At 54.5% G+C, this 22,137-nt stretch overlaps 1 protein-coding gene across 2 annotated transcripts in view; it reads left to right on the top strand.

The window, feature by feature from the left end:
* Positions 1–22,137, top strand: part of LOC117228372 (adhesion G protein-coupled receptor E3) — a 57,634-nt gene that overhangs the window by 6,236 nt on the left and 29,261 nt on the right. The gene's annotated exons all lie outside the window — the stretch shown is intronic.

Genomic DNA, 22,137 nt, shown 5'->3' with positions numbered 1-22,137 from the left:
GCGATCCGTCCGGTAATTTCTTATTCCCTCAAAGGGATATCCGCGGATATATCGGATCGCGCGGAATTTAATATTTCACGTTCGGTTACCGAGGAAAACAGAGGCGGAGGCCTCGTCGCGATCACCCGAGCCGCATCGATTTTTCCGTTTGCCGTGGCGGGGACAACGACGGGGTCGATCCATTTCCCGATTGGGAAACGATCGCGATTCGATCGACCCGAATTCCGACGGTGATCGCGATCGCGCGTCGGCCGTATAAAGCACGCGGGTAATGCGCGGGAGCTTCGCCGCTCGACGGTACTTTTAATCCTTTTATACGTATATTCTGCTCGCTGCGCTACGGCCGGATGAATCAAATTCGGTCGGCCAATCGGCACAATGCCGTCAGCGAGCACCGTTAAAAGTTTATATTCAATATTTTCATCGGTTTCCACCGTTTACACTTTATATCGGGATAAATCAACTTTGCGGTCGACCTACGGCTAGCATAACCGTGCGCGCGTGAAGAGTATCCTCGAAAAAATCAACCGAAAAATATGTTCTCGCCGGCTCGCGTTCCCGAGAAGAACGAGCCGTCCGTCTGTCCGTGGCTTACCTAATCCCCTTCGAGGTAGAAAAATAATGTTTCTCGCGTATTCTCGCCAGCGAGCCGCGACCGTCCGCGAATCGTCGTCGGACGAGGCGCGGAAACGGTTTTTGAACGGCGCTTTGTTCCCGGTCGTTGAAACCGTTGGAAGTCGAGGCACGTCGTGCCTTCGGCCACGGTCGCCGAATTCAATAAGTTATTACTTACCGATCGATTTAATGCCCCCGACCGTGTGCGAGGTACGCGCGATAGTCCCCAATAACGAACGGCGGGGAACGATTGGAAACTTTCTAACGGCGCACTCTTCGCCGGAAATTGAGAGGAAATGGAAAAGCACGGTTTCCTTCTTTGCTCGTCGCATTGGTCATCGTTATTCCCCGACACCCCGACACCCCGACGCGACGCCGCGCCGCGCCGCGTGAAATAGAAATCGCGAGATGGCACCCCGCTGTCGCGGCCGCCGCTATTTTCACCGGTGATCGGGTAATTGTCGCGGTCACCGGTAAGGGAACAGTAAAGAGGAGAAGGTGTTCCCTTCGAGGAAGCTCTTCCAAGCCGCGACGAGCTCGTTTCGAATCCACTCGCGCGACGGCTGCGATAATAAAGCCGCTTTTTCCTCGGTCGCGACTCTCGACTCTCGACTTCCGTCGGTGAAAGCGCTCGACGGCCAGCTCCAGAAATTCCAGAAGGAATAACACCGATCGCTTCTCCTCGGGGAAAATCAATTTTCTCCCGAAGACGTGTCCGGTCTTTCCCGGCCGGAACACGCCGCCGCACTTTCCATTTTCCTCGGATGACACCTCCTAATACGGTAAAGAATCTTTCCCGACCCTGCTCCGCAACGCGCGGGCAATTTTTAACGCGGCTTAGAGCCGGAACGACGCCGTCCGCGTTTATTTACGCGGCGATATCGCATCGACTGCGAAAACATCTCCGCGACGCTCGACGATTTTACTTCGCTGGGATTATTCCGGCTTTATTAGATCGATCCTCGAGTTTCTCTCGAGCAACCTGTGTGTAAACTTCCTCGAAGAAACACTCGAATCGAATTTTCGACTTCCGCGTTCGAGACGGCCGCGAGAGCGAAGGGCCAAATATTGCATTTACGTGGCATGCTGCAGCTCGTGCATCCGCGAGCCATATTGCATAACAATATCGCGGCGCGTGCTCGGTGGCACACGGTATCGATTCGATAAATAGATTCGGTGGATCCAGGAGCTCGTGCCCTTTTGCAGCAAACTTCTTTCGCTCGCTGTTCCTCGATTCGCCAATCCCCGTCGCATCTTCGTCTTTTTTCGCACGCTAGGAAACGCGCCTGTCTTTCTTAACGAAAACCTCTGAATCGTTGATTATCCGAGGCGATCCAGCTCGTAATTCTGTGCCGAAAATTAACCGTTCTCGACGGGTTTCGCTTTCCGCCGGGAAGCGCGACCGAACGAAAAGCCCTTCGACGCGTCTCACTATGTCACGGTGACAACCGGATTCGTTTGGCGTTCATCCACGCGATGGCCGAATCGAACGAAGGTCAAGGATACGTTATTCTCATTTCCCATCGATCTTTTGTCCCGTCGCGGTCGCTGAATTCGCAAACCACCGTCCAGATTCTGAGCCAGCTAAACCGGCGAACGTCGAACCATGGTTCTCCACTCGATCTTGTTGGCACCGCGACCAATTGATTTCTAGGCCGGCCCGGTCGTCATCTTTTTGGCCTGCGAAAAGCGCGCAATCATAGCTAGTCCTAGGAGTGTCGGCATTTCCGAGGTGTTTAGGAAATGCAAGGGTTAGGGCAGGAGAATCGGTCGATAACGATGTTCTCTCTAGCTCGAGCAGGTAAACGATGTTCCATCTTCGAATAGAAAGGCGTTCGGCGAATCCGCAGATTCGCTGGAAACGCGAATAATACTCGGCGGTAGTTAGCATTTAGTTCGTTACGCGATAAAGGATTCGTCGGTACTTCCTCGGACAAGCGGATTAAGGGCGGCGCTGCTCGGCAAAACACGCCGGCCGTGTATTAAAAGCTCATCCGTGTTAGAGTATCGCGTGTCGCAGCTATCGCCGAGATAGCGGGAACGTTTCGAGTTCCGAAATGACCGCTGGTGAAAAAAACAACAGCAAGAGCGGAAAGCCTCGCGAGACGTTCTAGCAAACCCGTGGGGAACGTTCTTCGCATACTTTCGCGGAACTTTGCGCTTCTATAGCCGCGGCGACGCAACGGCGGCAGATAATTAGCCGCGGTTGCAACGACGCGTCGGCCGCAACGAGACTAAACTGGAATTAGATTCGAGTTATCATGGCTCGGGGTTGCGAGCGAAAGAGGGTGATCCTCGTGTTCGAGAAGTTGCGACGGAACGGGACGGGACGGGACGGTAACGGCGAATCCGTTCGGGGAAACTTTCCTTTTGATTTCCGCTCCTTTCGCTCCTTTTCCCCGTTGTCGGAGCTTTAATTCCCCTGGCACGGGCGTCGCATGCCGCGCGCGCTTTCGTCGCTTTTTCCAGCCGAGACGAAAAAGGAGAGAGAAAGTAACGGCTTTAAAAACCTCAAGGGGAAGGATCACGGGCTCGCCGCGTTATCTGCTCCCGTTGCGCGCCGATTTTTGTTCCCGAATAAAGTAAGAAGCTTACCGGGAGGATCCTCGGCTCCGTTCAATCATACGGCCGTGATCTTAACGATCCCCCGGAAGCCGCGGAGATTGAACCGTAAGTCCGCGTAATATTCTGTTCCGTATTCCGCGCGTATTCGATACGGCCGCCCCTCGCCGATCAAATTGTTTCCATTAACGTCGGGGAAGGCGGACAATAGCCCCGAAAGCACCCCCTGCCCCAGCTATACTATCGGCAGCCGAAAAGTTACCGGTCTATAGAGGCGACAATGATGTCGTCTTCGTCGCTGAAACGAATCGCAGTCGATGCATCCGAGCTGCCAAGCTGAAAGATATCGAGATATCGAGCGGAGAAGCCGGTAATAATAACGATATCATCCGGTACAAAAAAGACGACCGATAAAGAGCGAAGCGGGAAGTTTAGCGCGCGCGAAAAGTACACACCGTTTACGAACCGCGGCCGCATAAAACCGCGAACGAGGATCAAGACACGCGGCTAAGGCTGCGCATCGAGACACCAACGACCATAAACGGATGGAAGTAGACTAAAGCGGCGCGAGCACGGAGAAATACGAGGTTATTAAAACGGAAAATTCCGCCGGGCTGAAAGGATCCTGGGGCGGAGGCGGTTGAAGTCAAGGTCCGCGGAGAGAGAGGGGAGAAAAAAAGAGCTTTCGAGACCGCAGCCCCGGTGAAAGAAGCGTGTCGAACGTCGAAGCTGAAAGCAGAGAATAGCCGAGGGAACGCGGCAATAGCGAGGCAGGGGGACCGAGCCGTTTCCGACGGTTATCGTTGGGCAAACAGGAACCCTTTAGCGGTCGGGTTTCTTGGCTGGAATAACTCGGGCGCGCGCCAAATCTAGGATCTAATCCCGGGCTGGCTCGCGCAAAATCCGGATCTTTAGTTGCCGGCTTGGGAGTAACGCGTTAGGAGTTTCCTTATTTGCTGACTGTTAGCTGCCGGCCGCGCAGTTTGCCGCACGGTTCGCCATTCGTCTAATAAGCTCCCGTCCCGGCTTAACAGTTTCCAGCCGTGCGAGCTCCGCACGCGCGTGTTCTCGATGTTTCATTAAAAATCCGAGACACCGCGACCGGTCTCCTCCTCCTCTTTCTCGGATCTCGACGGATCGATAGTTTTTCGTCGGCTGCAGAATTTTTTGCGGAGAACGGCGGAGCGAAAGTCCTCGTCTGGGCGACGCGCCAGCAACGAACGGCCGGAATTGGAATTTCTGCGACAAACTTGCAGGGACTAAACGCGTCTCGATATTGTATTCCACGGTTCTTTCGCGAATGAAATAAGAAAACCTTCGGGGGGAACCTTGTACGAAGTTCGATCAATGTTACTCGAGTGAGAGATGCAGCCAAATATTGTCTTAAAACTTGGTCCATAAACTAACACCGCAGAGTAAACGGAATGCGCAGCGTTTAATTTACGTTCCGCGGGCGCGGAGAAACGAGGAGGAAGTTGGTCCACTTCGCGCGATTGCACAGCGTGCGAAAACGGATCGACGGAATCTCCGAATCCTCGTGTCGGATCGCTTCGCGCGAATCACGCGACCTTAACGAGGAGGAGAAGCTGCAGCTTGTTTTTTTCCGAGGGGCGGGATCGACGCGCCTGGAATCCGGAGATACGGTTTACGGTCCGTGGATCTGGCGGGACGCGCGAGAAAAATGGCACGATGGGGAGCGGGACGGCGAGCCCCGAGCAATTTGGACGACCGGGGACGATCGCGGGGGCGGCCGTTATACCGGATATAAAGTGTTGCCAGCCCCGTTGAAGGTTAACGCGGCGTGTCGGCCGCGGTTCTTCTTCGTTTGCCGTCCGCAAACTTTGCCCTCGCCGTCATTCTCCTAATGGATTTCCAGCACTGCCGGCCGGCTCGCTCAAAAACCACTTTGTCTTTCGGCTGCCATTGTTTTCCCTCGGGAGCTTGCCCGTTGCGAACAGGAAGAGTCCTCTCGATTCGACGAGGAACCGAGAAATTAGCGCGAACGAGAGAGGAGCGACGTCCACGATGAGACGAGATCCACTCGTTCGGAGCCAGGCCGATGAATCGACGCGATATCGGTGACGCCGGGCGACGGGACGCGTCGCGACGAGATGGACGCGTGGATTCGTCACAGAAAAGTCCCGGATCGAACGTTTCGGGATCGAGGGAACAAGCTATCCCGATCATCGTCGTTGATCGCGGAATGTTTGAACGGTCCCCGTGACACCGCGTTTCGCCGCGATCGGCTCGGCTCTCGAATTCTCGACGCGTCCAGCTTATCCGAACACGAGCGATATCGCGCTCGAACGTTGAAAAACGGGTCTTTGAAAACTTCCATTCGCTGCTGCGGAACGGAGATACGTTTATCCGAACCGTGTCGCGGAAACGGAAGTCCCGGGAACGGGGTCGAGAAAACATTGGGAAACCGCGATATAACCGGGCCGGTCCTCGAACACGGCGCGTTCCGCGCCGTTGAACATCGCAGGATTTTCGTGGAGAAGCCACGAGAAGGCGGATCGTATTCCGCGAAAGATTAATAATTTCGAGTGCTCCGCGAGTCGAGAAAAGCAGCTGGGTTCAACCAGTTATGGTGGTCGCGGTCGCGGAAGATATCGGAAGCGCTCGAGTTGCTCGAAGCTGCGAGCCGTCCCTCGCGATACATGGGACGGAAAGTCGTTCCGGTAAGCCGACTCGAAAGTTCAGTGGAATAAGTCACCGACTAAACTGGCGGAATTTATGCCGTACGACACGAGACACTGTTCGACGAAAACTGGGAACCAGCGATCGCTCTTGTCTTCATTATCGAAGCGGTGTTCCTCGGGAACCCGTGTAATCCTCGCGATAGCAATCGGTCGGCGAGCGCGTCGCCGTTCGATCCAAATTTCGCGAGGTATTTTTAATATCGCGGAGGATGATTTTGCGGGGTTTGCGCGATATTAGCGCGTTCGTCGAACGAACGCGGGGGATGGTTCGCGAGATCGAATCGCCTCGTTTCGCGCCGTTTCTCATCGTTTCGCGGGAACCGTGTACACGTAAGCGGCTTAGGCGCCCTTTCTCTACCGTGTTTCAGCCTTCCGACGGGATTCACCTTCGTCATCCCCTTAATATCGAGCCATCCAGGGTATTAGTCGTCGTTTTAATATCGCAGGGCGAAATTGCAGGAGCGAAACACGCCCGCCCGACAGCTTTATTACCGACCGCCTCTCATTCTTTCGTAATTAAGACCTGCTCGATTCGGGAACGAGCTGCTGCCGCCGTGCCGGCAGAGCGGTAGCTTAATACCGCCTGTCTTAACTCTGGAAAGAAGTCTGCTTCCTGCGAGACAGGAAGCCTAATTCCGATGAAACACGGGATTTCGTTGTTCGCATCCGCGCGCGATCCAACCAGTCTCGTTAATTCGCGTCGAGGCTAATATCTTCGTCCGCGTGACAACGTTTGCGTTCGATTATCGCGCGACAAAGACGACGAGACAATGATGACAACGACGGCGAAGAAAGCCGCTCCGTTGGCGCATTGCTCGGCGAATAACTGCACCGAAGAATCTCTTAGAGTCGAAACGGTTTAATTAGCGGCTCGGAAACGTTCCGATTTATCGCGGCGATTAATCTTAATGGAATCCGGTTTACGAAAACTTGTTACGGGGGAATTGAATTTTTGAACGCGGTCGAACCGTGTAACATTGCGAGAAGATCGTAATCGCTGCTGTTGCTGCTGCCGAAGTTCGCGAGGCCGGAGCCTGAGCATCGTTTCGCCCACCGTGCAGCGGACTACGATCGAATCCATTCTCCTTCCGCATGGTGGTCCATTCTTTTTTACATCGAGCGGCCGTAAGCGATACGCCGAATCCCCCGACTCTAAATCTCGTCCGCGCAGTCTCGCCCCGGCGAGATCGTAAAATTATGCTTATCTCCGACGCGGCGGTCTTATCTCGAGCGCGTGCTAACCATGCGCGTCGCCGGCTTCTGTTCCCGCGAGCAATAGGCTAGATCGACTCTCGAGGTAACGCAAACAGACGAGCGAGAAAGAGAGATAGAGAGAGAGAGAGAGAGAGGGGTCTCTCTAGGTTCGTTATTTCGCCGAAAGGAAGAAGGGAACGGTCGGTCGTTTTCTCGGGGAGATGCTCCAGTTGGAAACGCGGGCGTACGTCAATCGCACTCGGTTTAAGAGTCGAAGCTGCGGCCCGCGGCGATTGGAACGGAAAAGCCGAGGGAGCTAACGGAAAAAATGGAATTTCGACGTCGGTCGATAAGCTGTCAAGTGTCTGATGGATCGAACAAGCGCGGCGGACGCGGGGTGACTGTCGGTGACGCTCCCACAGGGAGAGACAGAGAGGAAGAGAGATAGAGAGAGAGAGAGCCAGCGAGAGAGAAGGGATTGAGAGCGGCCTCGAGATAAAACCCCGATCGAATCCCGGCACGCTTTCACAATCGAACCTACGAAATCTAGCGAATCGACAAGAAGTTACGATCCTGATCGCGATCGTTCGAGACTTCACGCGATTTTGATTTCCCACGGGAGAACCCGGCTCGCGATTCACTTCCCACCGATCCTCCGCCCTCCCCGATCCTCCCTTTATCCATCTTCCATCCCTGTATGCGTGCTCGTTCGCTCCGATTCGGCCAACCAGTGGTTCTTAATCGCCTGCTGATTCGATTCGTGCTCATTGTTGCAAATTGCTCGCAGGATGAACGATCGATCAGGTTCGGAAATATGTTACAAGATTGGACCCAGGTCGAAACAAAGACCTCCTCGTACAAGAATGGGCCAGCATGCCTTCGAGGAATCATCGCCAGAAAAACTATTGCCACTCGCAAACGCATGATTCGGCCGAGGACGGCTCGAACGGCCTCCGTAATGGACGATCAACGATCTTCCGAGCCAAGGGAAGAACCACTGGGGTAGTACGATGTCGCAGCATCCTGGGAACACTTTGTACGGCTCGTAAAGTGTCTCGCGATTGAATTAGGCTTCTCGCATCGATGTCTCGAGACTCGACCTCGCCGGAGACGGCTCTTTGAAGGACTGGTCTGACGCGAGCGCACCGGGTATCGGATGTCCTCCGGACGTATTTATCGCCGGTGGCGACGAACAGGGACCCTTTGGGTGGACCGGGGAACGCTCTGCTTTTCCGCGAGACACGTAACAACGTCGAAACGAACTTGGAACTTTTCGAGAGGGTATCGAGAACGCGCGCACCTCCCTCGCGGATCCCGTTACCCCTTGAATTCTGATTCCGACATCCGCACCGGTCTTTTCGCAAGAGTATCCCCGCCGGCCGGAGTTAACCCGACTCTGAAAGGCAAATTCCAAAAGGGTATCGTCGTCGCATCGGATAATCTGTGTTGCAGATACGCGTCCCAAATTGCACTGCTCGTGCTCGACGAGACCGAAGATCATTTCGCTCGGAGCCGAGAACGACCGCCTGCGGATTAACCGGCGAATCTTTCACCGTGTAATCGAATTTGCCGAACCTTTCGCGGATCCCTGCGGTCCTTTGCGGAATCCTTTCGCGGATCCCCCGGCGTCCGTCGAGGGCTCCTGTAAAGGACCTTCGAGGTCGCTTCGGCTAGCTTCCTGCCAGATTCGCGAAACGAGAACCACGCCGCGAGAGTCGCTCGAACAGCTCTCGAGCTCTCCGCTCTCCGGTCTAATGGATCCTTTTTCGGAATTCTTGATCCGCTACCGCGGAGAAAAGTGGCTGTTCGTATTAGCCGCAGCCCTTCGCGCCGAATCGGCGAGCAAACAGCTGCCAGCGTCGCCGATTCCTCTTTCCGAAACTATTATTGTTCCGGTGTTAAATTCGACGTGTTCGGGCTCCGCGAAATCCGGTAACAATTCGAAACTAATTTTCGCGGCGACACTTCGAAGTAGTTCTGCCGCGAGGAACTATCGCGATACGGCTTTGGCCGAGTGCTTCTACCCGGCAATAAGCTTCGGAATTCCACCGCGAAGATTGGCTGCATGCTGCAACCCGCATGCTGCATACGAGCGAAAATGTGTGGCACGAAAGCCGCATTGCATATTCGAAATAGCATATAAGATTACGCTCTCGCCAACCCTCCACCGTAACCTTTTCCAACGGAATCATTCAAAACGCCCCGAGATACCTCGATAGTTTCCGCCAGGCTCTCTCTTTCAGTCGTCTACCGGCGCGGTGGATACGTACCGCGGCCTTTTACGGTCGAACGCCGCGCCGGGAACTTGATTTTATTCGAGGCGATAGATTTCGGCCCGAGGAAAGACAGTCGGGGTTGCAACGTTCGCGTTGCAATTTTTTTATTTTTTTTTTTTATTCGGCCATTGTTCGCGCGGGAAAATTCGAGAGCAGGAAATTCATTGGCGCAATTTCGGCTAATTTACATCGACCAGAAGATATACGCGAGGCATCCGCGAAAGCGGAGCGAGATCGAAGCGATCGTGGCTGTTTCGACGATATTTCTACGCGCGCGCGGGCGCGCATAGATCACGTCGATTCGGAACGGCAGCTTTATTTCGCGCTCGTCGCGGAGAGCGGTCGAGAACCGTGTGTCCGAAGTTAAACCTTTCGGAATGGATCGTCGAGCGACGGAATACACGGCGATTCCGAGAATATGGGATTTTGCCAGCTTGGCGTTCGGCAGGCAGCTCGCGGAGCGTGCTCGCCGTTTTTCATCTGCGCGCGATTTTAAGAGGCGGACCGGGATTGCTTTCGCGGAGGGGTCCGCGTTGCGTCGACGTCGACGTCGAGTCGCGGTGAACTCTGCCGCCTTTATTACGTCCGTTCCAACGGGGACGCAAAACGGCCAACAAAACAGAAACGATTTACATAAATCCGACGGTCACGAGCGGCGTTTTTTTGGTCGCTCGGTTTCCGTGGACATAATAAAAATGGTCTCGCAAACGTTTGTCTTGCCCCGACCCCGTTGCCCGAGTTACCGTCGTTTTTTTCCGGCACGAGCCAGCGCCGCGCGTTTCCCCGCGGAATTTGCATAACCCGATATTTGCGAACGGTTAAATCGAATCGATTACAGGCCCCGGCAAATAGTCGACCGGCCGCGTGTCCAAACCCGGAGAACTTTTACGGGCAGGACCTCGAACGGGGGAGAGAGGACCGGCCCAGCGATATCGGATCGTCGCGATTGGCCCATTCGAGAGCACAGAGTTAGGCAAGATCAATAATTGGCATCCGCTATTGGATAAACTCCGGGCTCGCGTCCGTTTTCGTCGACCGCTTCGGCCAATTAGTGGCCGCCGTTCGGAGAATCTGCACGCCGCATCGTTTCCGCTCCGCGAATCCGATAGAGATCCGTTCCCCGAAAAAAAAGCGGGAACGTCTTCGTTGTGACGCCTCGAATCTGTTTTAAAGCGCGGCTCGCTTTCTCGCGAGAAAACGTTCGGAGCTTCTTATCTCGATCCACGCTTCGGGAACTGTTGCTTCATCCCCCGAGAGATCTGGACCGAGTTAAAAATTCAGTTCCCGGTTGTTTCGTCTCCCATCGAATTCTTCCGCAGCCAGAACAATCTCTCCGTTAAGGAGCTTGCGAGTGAAAGCCGTTTGGATAACTGCAAACGGGCAGAGATCCGGAAATTATGATATCTATGATATCGGTGCTTGCCGCGTTCCGCTCGGCGCTATACGATGTAAGCCGCGTCTGGGCCTGAAACGCCTATAGGCATGCACACGATTCTCTCTCTCTCCCTCTCTCTCTGTCGGTTGTCCCGCGTTCAATCTGCATAATGACCTCCCATCCCTGCAGCGTACGCCTGCACACCCGTTAGGCTAGAGCATCGTAAGCGCGACAGATGCTCTATCACGCCGCGCGACTGGCAAATTTCATTTTCCTAACTCGCGGAAACGAACGTGTCGTCGCAGCGATACGTCGCGGCTTCCGTTTCGTTAACAGCTTCGCGAACTCTCGAAAAATGTCCGCGAAAGACGCGAAAACGTCTATAATCCGAACGATTAGCCGGGACTCGCGCGAATCGACTCTGCTTCCGCTCGAGGAAGTCGTTCGATCGGCGAGTTAGCCGCGGCAAATGAATTTAGCTTCTTTTTTTCTACCAACGATGTTCCGCGACGAGGAATTTATTCGCCGAGGATCGAGGGGAATCCGGCAGTCCGAGTCCGCGCATCGGAGGGCGAAACCTGTGCAGCAGTTTCTCATCTTTCGAAAATTGCTGGGAACGAGCTGTCGCGTTTCCTTTCTCGCCGCGATTACGTCTCGCAAGTTACGTCTCTCAAGCTGTCTCTATTTTTCGCCGAGATTCGCAACAGCTTCCAGCGTCGGATAAAACGACGGCGACTGTCTCGCGAAGCTACGTCGCTTAAGCTTCCCGTAGATCTTTTAATACGCACCCGGCGAAGACAAAAAAAATACGAAGACTTTGCGCAATCTTCCGGGCAAGAACGGGCAACATCGTCCGCAGAATATTAACTGTCGCGGGGGCGTACTATAAACGCGGAAAAGTTCCGCACGAATTTCCCTCGAAATCGATTTTTAATTAAATCAGGTGCCCCACGGCAAGGTAAATCCCGCCGCGGGCGCGCAACGTCAAAGTCGTCCCTTGGCCTTTTATTAACCGCGCCGGGCCGCGGCGGGTTTTTTTGCGAAGCTCGCGCGCGAGACGGTATCCTCGGAATGCCAAGGACGAGGCGCATTCTTTGCCTGGAATACCTACCTCGTCGACTCAATATCAAGGCGCTATATTAAGGCTGTGTCCGTTGTCGGGAGGCTAGGCGAACACGGTGCAGCAGCAGCAGCAGCAGCAGCAGCAGCTGCAAGCATTCCCAACTATTTATTATCCGTCGAAAAATCCAGGAGCCACGCGCGGAATCGTTTCGCCGTCGAATCCTTCGTCGACGGAGCGCGGAAATCGCGCGGTCGCGCGTCGAGTCGACGACAGCTTTGTCCGCGGACGGAGCAAAGGGTGGTTTCGTTCGAACGATGCGCCCGAATTCGCGGTTGACCGCGACGTTGTTTCGATATTTAACGGTCGCCGTGCCGCGACTCGCATTTCCGCGGCGTATCAATCGCAATTACCGGACAATTCCGAGCGGAACGTTTGACGCCGGCAGTTGTGTGCTCGCGTGGGACGCGCGCGCGAGGTTCGCGTAACGAGAAAAACGCTCGGCGAAAGCAAACGCGCCGTTGATATTGTTGAACGCGGCGAGCACAGAGAGCGACGAGAGAACCGAGAGGGGTGCGGGGCGCAGGGAAGGCGCGGAACAATTGCGAGTTAATGAGCTCCCCTCGATTATTCGTTACCGCGCCCCGACTCGCCGCACCCCGACGCGCCGCGCCGCGCCGCGTTCAATTGACCCCTTCACAAACATCGAAACCAGTCGATCGCGTTAACTTTCCTGTTCGACGTTTTCCTTTCCTCCCGTTTGTTACAACGTCGCGTCGAATTAAACGTAATTAGCGATGTTAAACGTTATCGCGTCTCGTCGGGCCGGCGGCGCGATATAAACAACCGATAATTTAGTTCGGTCACCGGCAAACAATGGACTCGTTTCGCGCCGCTTTTCCCGAACTAATTTCCAAGAGACGAAATCCGCGGTTACAGGCACGGTTCGCGACGCGACAAACACGAGCAGCATATCGCGACACGTTTTTACGCACGGATGCGACGCTCTCGCGTTTCCTCTTTACGAAGGTTACGTCCTGTTTCGCGACAGAAGTCCCCGGGAAACGGCCGGTGCTTCGCGCAGAAAAACGCCCGTAACGTTTACCATATCCGGCGCAGCACATCCTTCTCTCATGAATGTTTGACGGGGACCTGTAAATTGCGCGAGCCCGGTACGTCGTCGAAGACGGGTTTGAATTATTATCCGGGATGCGCGAACCCCGAAACATTGAATTATTGATTCGAGAACTGGCTATGCCGTGCACGTAGCCCGTATTTCAGAGTTTTTCACGGTTTCGACCGTCGTGAAAGAGACGGAACGAGGCGTGGGCGTCGTTGAAATTTCCGCGCGACCGTTTTATGCTTCATGCGAGGAACGTTCCCGAAGTTGCAACAATTTTCCGGCGACGCGGAAAAAATCGACGCTTGTCGTCGATTAGCACCGTTTGCTGCACGCGTTTCCGCGGAACCGATTTCGAGTCAATCTTCAGATTCAGCTTCGTTTCAACTTCGAGACGGCTGGCATCGGCTCGGCAGGGTCGTCGAAGGAAATTCCGACAGGCGTGAGTTATGGACACGCGTCGAACGACAAGTTTCCGCGTTGCCGCGGTAATCTATCATGAATAATGTAATTGACTAATGGTATGATCGGGCGGGCAACTCGAATTTCGGGACGACCCGGCAGGAAAGTTCTTATCGTCGGCGAACCGTCGAGCTAACTTTCCAACCAGGCACCGATCGCTTTTCGTCCGCGTCTTATCTCGATCGATGCTCCAACGTTTGACGGATCGAACCATCACTCTCTCTCTCTCTCTCTCTCTCTCGATCGTGTCACGTCGAACTTGTTGCCGGAGGATCCCACGATGGTTGCCGTGGCCCCTTCGTTCCGAAAACACTGTGCTCGATTAATGCGTCGCGGCGTCAAGTATATTAACGCAACGTTGATTACGTCCGATGCGATTCGGTTGCCATTACGCGCGGCGCCTCCTCCGGTGCATAATCGCGATCGGCCGAGCCAGCCTGATAATGTGCCAAATTTTCGATCGACCGGCCGCATAATTCATGCCGCCACATTATTCCGCGCGGCCGGCTGCAATCCTCTCGATCGCCCGCTCAGCTGCTACGCTCCACAACAGAGAGAGCCCCGTCCATTCTATCGAAACCGCGTCCTGGCTCTGGTCCTGCAGAGCCGATTACAGTCGAACCACCGATCGGTTGGCCTACCAGTCTCCCGATTTCCGTTAACCCTCGCGGATAATCTTGCCGATATCGGCGCAAAAAATTCCCACGTTGATGTCGTTTCATTAACGAGACCAAAACTAGCGAGATTAAATTTAGGAAACGTTAGTTTAACTAAAGCCCAGCAACGTTCTTTATAAAACCTGGTTAAACACCGAAGCCTCCTCTCCATCGATCTCGAGATCGATGAATCTGTGTCGCGGGAACGTAAGAGTAAGGGCTGGCACTTTCCGTCGAAGAAAACGTCGAAGTTTCCACGGTAAAGATCGCGGAAGCGAAAGTCTCTCTCTTGTCTCGTCGCGAGGCGACGCGAACTTCTGCCAGAAAAGGAGGATGCGGGGCGGCGAGGGGGACGCGTCCTCTCGAGAAGCTTTTGAAAATCCAGGGCACGATCCCGGGGCGAGCGCGGTCCTCGTAAATCCGTGAACTTCGGTCCCCGTAATTCCGCATAATTTTCAACTTGGCCGTCGACCTCGTTAGACCGCGTAGAATATCAAGGAACATCGCGTCGATCGACCGAGCGGAGAATTATCGAACAGCGAGTCCCGACCCGCGGTTTCGCTTTTTAATCGGCCCGAATTATGCCGCGTCGTTCGACTCGTTAAATTTCGCGTCTCGTTGGCGTCGGCGAATTCGGTTTCATCCCCCCCGACCCTGCTCGTTTATTCTCGCGCTTTTTCCCCTCGGTTCATGGCGTAGGAAGCGCTCCATTATACTTGCAAATAAACGGGATACAATGATTCGTAACGTAAACCAGCGCGAGTTTCTCTCCGCGAGAACGATTTATGTAATTAGCTGTCGTTACGACGTCGGTCGGCTTCCTCGTTTTATGCATAGATACTATTTCGGGACAAAAGTAGGCTCTCGGAGGTAGATTTTCGATCGGCAGAATCTTCTGCCGTCGGTTTTCGAAGGATCGGTGCAAATAGAACCGGCAGAGTCGAAGATTCGTCGCGTTCGAGCCGAAGATCGCCGCGAAGATCCGAGCGTTTTCTTGCCCTGCTCGGCCACTCGAGGCTGTCTCCGGCAGGATCCTCTGGATTTTTGCGAGCAGCTTCGTCCTCGGTTCTACGGAGTTCGCAGTTAATCTCGAATCCCCAGCGCGGCTGGCCGTCGTCGATCTTCGACGTCGGATAAAGCTCCGGCGCGATCCGATCTGCTCGGAGGCTCGGATCGCGCGGCCAACGAGATCAGAGCCCGTCCATCGATTCATTTTAAACGAACGAGGTCTCGGCGTTACCGCGTTTAACGCGCTCAACGTTATAATCCCCTGGAAGCTTTCATTAACCGGAGCTGGGCTGCGTCGAGCTTATTAAAAATATCTTTCACGGTGATCCGCGACTCGGCGGGAAGTTAAGGCGGAACTTGGACCGGCCGGATTACCAGGGAACACGTCCACGAAGCGAGAGGAGAGGAGAAAAGGTTGCCGGCGATCCTCGAGCAACAGAGAAAGATCGCGAAACTTCTTTTCACCACGGTTTTCCTTCGGATCGAGCCGGCTCGAGCTAGCGCGCGTCCGAGCGCGCGTTCCGACCGCGCGTTCCAGATTTCTATGACGCGTGCAGCGTGATAAAGTGCCCTCGACTCGGCTCTCTTCTTGTTCCGGTGTTGGGCTTTTCAAGTCGCGCGACGCCACGGTTTTTCTTCGGGTTTTAAACTAATCCACCTGACACGACCCACATCCTGTGCTCCTCTTCTCTCGCTCGACTCCGCTCGAGTCGGCGCGCGACCCGGTCCTCTCGCCACTCTTGTCCTCCTAACGGTTCAACTAATTGAAACGTAATCCGGATCTGATCCGCGTTTTGCATAACGCCGAGCCTAACTCTTTTTGCTCGGCCGCGCCGATAGGCACACCGGCTAGGCGCGCTCTCTCCGTCGATGCGAACCGTTTCGAATCCGATATCGCAGCGCGCGTGCCAACCTCCGATACCTATCGATCGACCCGGTGGCTCAACGGGGCTCTTCGATGGCCAATTCCGTGTGTGATTTTTACATCTTGGCAACCCTCCCGCGATACAACGGGCCGGCTAACCCCGCGCAAACAAAGGGAACGGACGCGTCGGCTGCGCCCCGGTTTTCGCTTCCGCAGATGCGACATTAAGGAGAACTGTTTTTCTTTCGATGAATTAAAAGCTTTTGCTGGTTTTTATCGGTCGGAAAGCGTACGCGAAAGCACCCAGGGCGCACGCAGCAGCGGCTCTAGGAACGCGGCGAACGAGTAGAGGAAGACGTGTTGCGGTCGGACAAGTGGAAAGAACCGTCGGAGCGGGCGGACATGTGTACAGAGACTCGTCGGCTCGATGTCTATGCATAATACGGCAATGTCTCCCTAACTGACGCTCGGATTGCGTAGAAAAATGGACGATTTGCGAAGAGGAGATACGATTATTCGAGCTCGTTTTTATAGTTCTTGATAATTCGTAGCTACGAAAACGAACCGCAAGGCTCGATTAATCGTATCTTCTCTTCCCGAATTGTCCATTTTTCTGGACAATCCGAGCGCCAATTAGAGAGACGTTACCGTATGACGGATCTCCACGAGGCGAATAACTTCGTTCGCGTCGGAGAATTGACCGCCTTCGTTGCTCGAGAGCGAAACTAATCTTTCACCGAAATTCCTGCGAAATTACCGGTCGCGGCAATTAACGCGAATGAGAAGAATTCAGCGAGCAATTGGTCGGCGCGTTTTAATCATTCATTTTGACACGGCGCAATTCGAATCGATTCCGCGTACGCGGAACAACAACGCGGTATTCACGGCGAGACTGCAGTTACCAGCGAACATCTCTCTCTCTCTCTCTCTCTCTCTCTCTCTCTGTCCGAATTGTTTATTGGCTCGCACGCAAACTTCTGGTCGCGGTAACGTTCGTCCCTCGCCTGTTGTAGTTTCTAATTGCATCTGTCACTGCTCGTTACGTCAACAACTTGGTGGTCGCTATCGTTGTCGATGGCATCGAACTTTGTTCGGAACCGCTTCCGACTTTGGTCAACGCCGGACCCTCGATCCACGCGTTAAACGTTCGTCTTCCTTCGACCGGACAAAACGATGCCACGTGTAAGTGCAATTAACAATCAATTTAGTCGAGCGCACGGAGCGATCTTTGAAGCACGAACGTGTCGAGGAGTCGTCGCATCGAAGATATTCTATCGATAAATTCATTATTTCCAGCCGTTCAACGATTATAATACACCAAAACCGCCGCATTGGGTAATTTGCTAATTAGCTGCATAATTTAAAAGAGTCGTTCGAATATAAGCGCCGTATAAATTTGCGGCTTCTAAAACGGTGCCGCGATATGATCGAGGTATCTATACGAAATGCTCGTTCCTCGTTAAGCAGCTTAGATTCGTGCAATATCGGTACCGATAACCGCTGACACGGGAACGGTAACGGGGCTTCCGAAGGGTGCCAAAACGGTTCGGTGACAAAATAATACATCGGACGTCGAGTCTACTCGAACGTGTGTACCTCGGCCGCGGTAATATCTTGACCAGAGAGCGGTATTGAATTTCTCGAATGAAGTCGAAATAGGAATTCCCGGGAATTAGAGGGGACGGTGTACGGTATGCGTTGGCATTCACGGGCTCGGTCGCGCTCTCATTACGCGGAACGTGTCCCGCGCGGCTCCATCTTCCCACCGAATGAAATTATTGATTTCGAGCCGGGCTGTAATCTCGAAGTGCCGCGGCGGGACGATTATACGGGCTTCGGCGAATGCCGCGAAAAAGGGGAACAAGCGAATTTGAAAGGGCGCCAATGTTCCGGCCGTTCGGCGACGCGTGGCCTCGCCTCGTAAACGAACGCGGCCACGATTCGGCCACCGATCGGCCAATTTTATCGATGCCGAGTGCACCCTGCAGCCGTGCACCCTGCAGTCGTGAACCCTGCAGCCGCGCACCCTGCAGTCGTGCATCCTGCGCGCCGTATACGCTCGCCGATTCGACGCGTCACGATTTTGACCCGCGTTCCACTGGAAACCCGATGAAATTTTTAATCTCCGTTGGCGCGGCCGAATCGGAAGGAGCTCGTACGCCTACACGCTGTCCACGTATGCAGCTGTTGGTGTAGGTGCCGCGTACAGGAGAAGTATCGATTTCCGGAGTTAGAGGCGCATATTAAAAAAAAAAAAAAGAAGGTAGCAAAAGATGACAGGCTTTTACCGAAAAGAGGCGCAATTAACGCGTCACGATTAACTGCTTTTGACGTGGAAAAAGACGGCGAAAAAGGGGATCTAAACGGCAGTCGTCGACGCGGCGAGCCTCGCAAAAATCTTGTCCGAGAGTCGAGTCCGACGTCCGTGCACGGTTATTTCGTAGACCGAAACGTCGTTTCGCAAAGGCGTCTAATGATCGCGACGCCGCGTCCATTTCCTAGCCGACGCGTCGCATGGACGTCCAACTGCCGCACCGTCGCGTCGGACTGCTCCCATTAATTGCGCGCGAGCAACGTCTAATTTCCAAATGGACATAATTGGCTGAGGGAGCGCAGCTTTCCGTTTCGGGAATCTGCTCGAACGGGACGAGTTCGCCTGTCCGCAAGAAACCACCGAGTTCGCGAGGACCGTGTTCCGGAAGAGTCGGCCCTTTGCCGACTCGATGCTCTCCGATATTCCGTAATGCTCGCGGGAACGCGTCGGGGAACGAACCGCGACTAACAAATTAATGGAAAAAGACGAATGATCGATGGGCATCGGAAAACGATTTACCCGGCGCGCGGTAACCGTTCGCTCGGTTTACCCGTGCCGCGAGTACTATAACTCCGCCATCGGTGGGCCGGAATAGTCGGCCGGTTTTTCGCGGGGAAGAAATTTTAATCTCACCGACGCGATGAAAGTCACGACGCGCGACGGTAATTTATCGTTGCCGCGTGACGTCGTCTGCATGCTTGACGAACGCGCGAATTGAATTCGCAGAGGGCTCGGCGGCTGCGAGGGCGAGGGCGCGGGGCGACGGGGGATGACAGAGGGGATGGCAGCGACCCTGGCAACGCTTGTCCGTGTAATATATGTATTACGGGTCGGCGGACAGGGAGCAATTACCATTTTCGTCGGAGCCGCTTCCTACCTGCGTGCATACATATGTATACACCCGGACGAATATAATAACCATAATTCCCTATTATTGCCCAAGACCGGAGCGTCGCATCGCGTCGGACGTCCGCTGCCTCCGTTTTCAGACCGCCCATGAAATCTTCTCTTTAATTAACTGCACAGCTGCGCCGCGGGCCCCGCGACGCCCGATCTCCTCGTTACCGAAGATCTACGAGCGGAAAAGCCCGAATCGCGCGGAGCGAAAGGTCGCGCGAAGCTTCGCGAATCCGACTCGTTCGAACGCTTTCGCTGCGAAAGCGTCGCGTTCCTCGCGTTCGCGGGCACCCTTCGCGCGAAGCCTGTAAGCTCGATGCCGATCGTCCGATTTCCAAAACGTCGGTTTCCCGCGTAAACGTTGAAACGCCGCGGATGGCCCGGTCGAAGAGTTTGAATGCCCGAAGAAGCTGAAAGCCCGTCGAAAATGAGAAAGAGCATTTGTGCTGTACTCGCAGGAAGAATGCGATTCTACGGAATTGCGAGCAGCGTCGGCACTCTCGTTCGGAAGACGTTGATGGCTCGGTGGAAGCGCGCGGAAACGGCGCGAGCGAAGATGAAAAGAACGAGAGTCGGCCGGTCGCGAGCCCTTGGGAAATGTTCCCATTGCCAAGGTATTCTTCACGGTTTCCGTCGAAAGGAAACGGGATGCGTAATCGGCCGGCGAGCAATCGGACGACTAAGAAGCAAAATGCGATTACAAGGTCGGACGACGGGGTCCCGACAATGGTCGCGAGGATATTAAGCGGTCCGTGGCAGAAAGCGGAGAAGTCCAGGCTCGTCTTATTAGATCCAATTAAAACGCGAACGCGTCCCCGACGTCGGCCAAAAAGGTCGTCGGTGTATTTGCTCTTGACGGCGCGGCTTCCGCGTCTTTTCCACTCGGCGCCGTGTCTCTTTGCCGCGAGTACAAAATAAGACGCTTGAAACCGGAACTTACTTTGTGAAAAAATCGCCGCGGTAATCTCCGTTCTCTGCCGCGCGATGATAGTATTTCGCAGGACGGTTCTCGTTTCCCGTTGAAAAATTACAAAAACTTCCGCGGAGCGTTTTTCGCGGCGGAACTCTCGCGAGCGGGTCGCCTGCTCCTGTTCCGGAAACGGCAAGACGAACGTCGGCCTAATCGCGCGGAACGCGCAGGCGAGCATCGCCGGACAACCATAACCGATATCGAGAGGGACGATCGATCTCGCGGCGAACGCGATGCGCCACGATAGATCGGAATATTTGTGCTCGGGATCTCGTCGCGTCGCGTCGCTTAATGCAAGATAGATGACGGGACGTTCATTTCGCCAGGGCCGCGGCCGTATTAATCGCGTAACTAATATAGATCGGCTGATTCGAATGCCGCGTCGCGGAAACAGAAGGGAAATTAACGCAACGCTGTAATTGTCGCGGCCCGGGGATCGATCATCGAGCCAATTAAATCGCGCGTGTGACAGGACCGACGCGATCGCGTTCCCGCTCGCAATTTCCGCCCGATCGAGCAGCCTCGGTCTCTCCATTTTCCCCATCGGCCGAGACAATCGCGTATTTTCTTCTCGTCGAAATCGAACTAGTCAAACGCCGATTGCTCGTTATTTACGATCAGGAATTCGGCGTCGCGCTATAAACACTCCGCGGAAAGAAATCGAATTTTCCGTAAGCTCGAGACCGATATCTATCGGTTGTGTAACGGGAGCGTAACGACGTTGGCCGGTCCATGGGACGTCATAGTGACTTTAACCTCGTTAAGGATAACGCGAAAATCGAGTTAAACGGCCCTCACTATTTACCCCTTCTCGCCGAGGCCGGCACACGCTCTGCCTACGGGGAACGTACTTAATTGCAGGCCACTCGCTCGATTCGCTCTATCGTCGTCGCTTAACGCGTCGCCGTCGTCTCGCACCGTCGAACTTCCGCGTTCGACCCGACGCAATTTCGACGATATCGCTTCTACCGGCCAACAAAAATTCATCGATTATCGGGAACAACGGAACAGAGTTCCCGGCCTCGCACGGTTTCCCCGGCGAAAACCGATCCGAGAGTCCCGGAGTCGCGAGAAGTCTCGAACTTCGGGGACGCGTTATCCCTAACGCGGCTCGATTTTACGATTGCCGGGGGTTCCGCTGGAAGTCGTAATCGCGGCCGGAGTTCCCCGGGGCACATTAATGAGAGCGGAAGAAGATCGCCGGTGCGGCCATATAAGAGGATATTTACGAGGCGTTCCCTGCCGGCGAGGACAGATCTCATTTTTCACCGGGCTTTCTCGTTAAAAGTCTGCCCTCGACTTAGGTGCTCTTCAAGCCGGCATATTTCAGCATCGTTAATGATTATTCCGGCGTCGACGGTTAAAGCTCGTGTGCTCGCCCCGACGAAGCTCGCCGGGGCGAGATAAGCCTTCGTTACGGAAACCGGTGTTCCGCCTTGGAAGATTTGCAAGCTGGCTCGAGTTCAATTTTACTTTCCGTCGATCCTTTCGGCGTTAGGAACGGTTTCGTTTGCCGGATCGTGCTCTCGTTGCGGCTTCGAACACAGAATCCAACGCCTCCGCGGTTGCGAGATAGTTTCCGGGGGGCGTGGAAGACGATCGAACAATTATTTCGTCTATTATCGTTAACGTCGCCGAGGCGCGAGCGATCGATCGTTCGCGCCCGCGTTTAAAGCCCTGGAATCGCTCCGCCTTTTCGCGATTCCCCGCGTTACAGCGGCCAGGTACGGTCGACGGAGTATCGCCGTCTGGTGTCGCGTTAAACTTTTACGAGCGATCGTTGCTCGCGAGAACACGAGCGAACCTCCGGGGACACGAAAACTTTCGACGGATGTCGTCGATCGATCGGCGGCCGTGTTATCAATCTCGGAGAATAAACGCGCGAGGGAACGAACGCGACGCTAGATTTAATGGGCTTTCGAGAGTAGGCGAGATCTATGGGAAAGGGAAACCGAGGGAACCTTGGCCCCGGAACCCGGCGAATCGCGTTTACGCGTGATCCCTAATAGCCGATGACGATGACGGCGTCGGTGGCTGCATTGCTCTTCGCTCCATACGCGC

This window comes from Megalopta genalis, chromosome 5 (genome assembly GCF_051020955.1).
Source record: "Megalopta genalis isolate 19385.01 chromosome 5, iyMegGena1_principal, whole genome shotgun sequence".
Lineage (NCBI taxonomy): Eukaryota > Metazoa > Arthropoda > Insecta > Hymenoptera > Halictidae > Megalopta > Megalopta genalis.
Note: the sequence above shows the minus strand (reverse complement) of the source record. Positions and strands in the feature narration are given on the sequence as shown.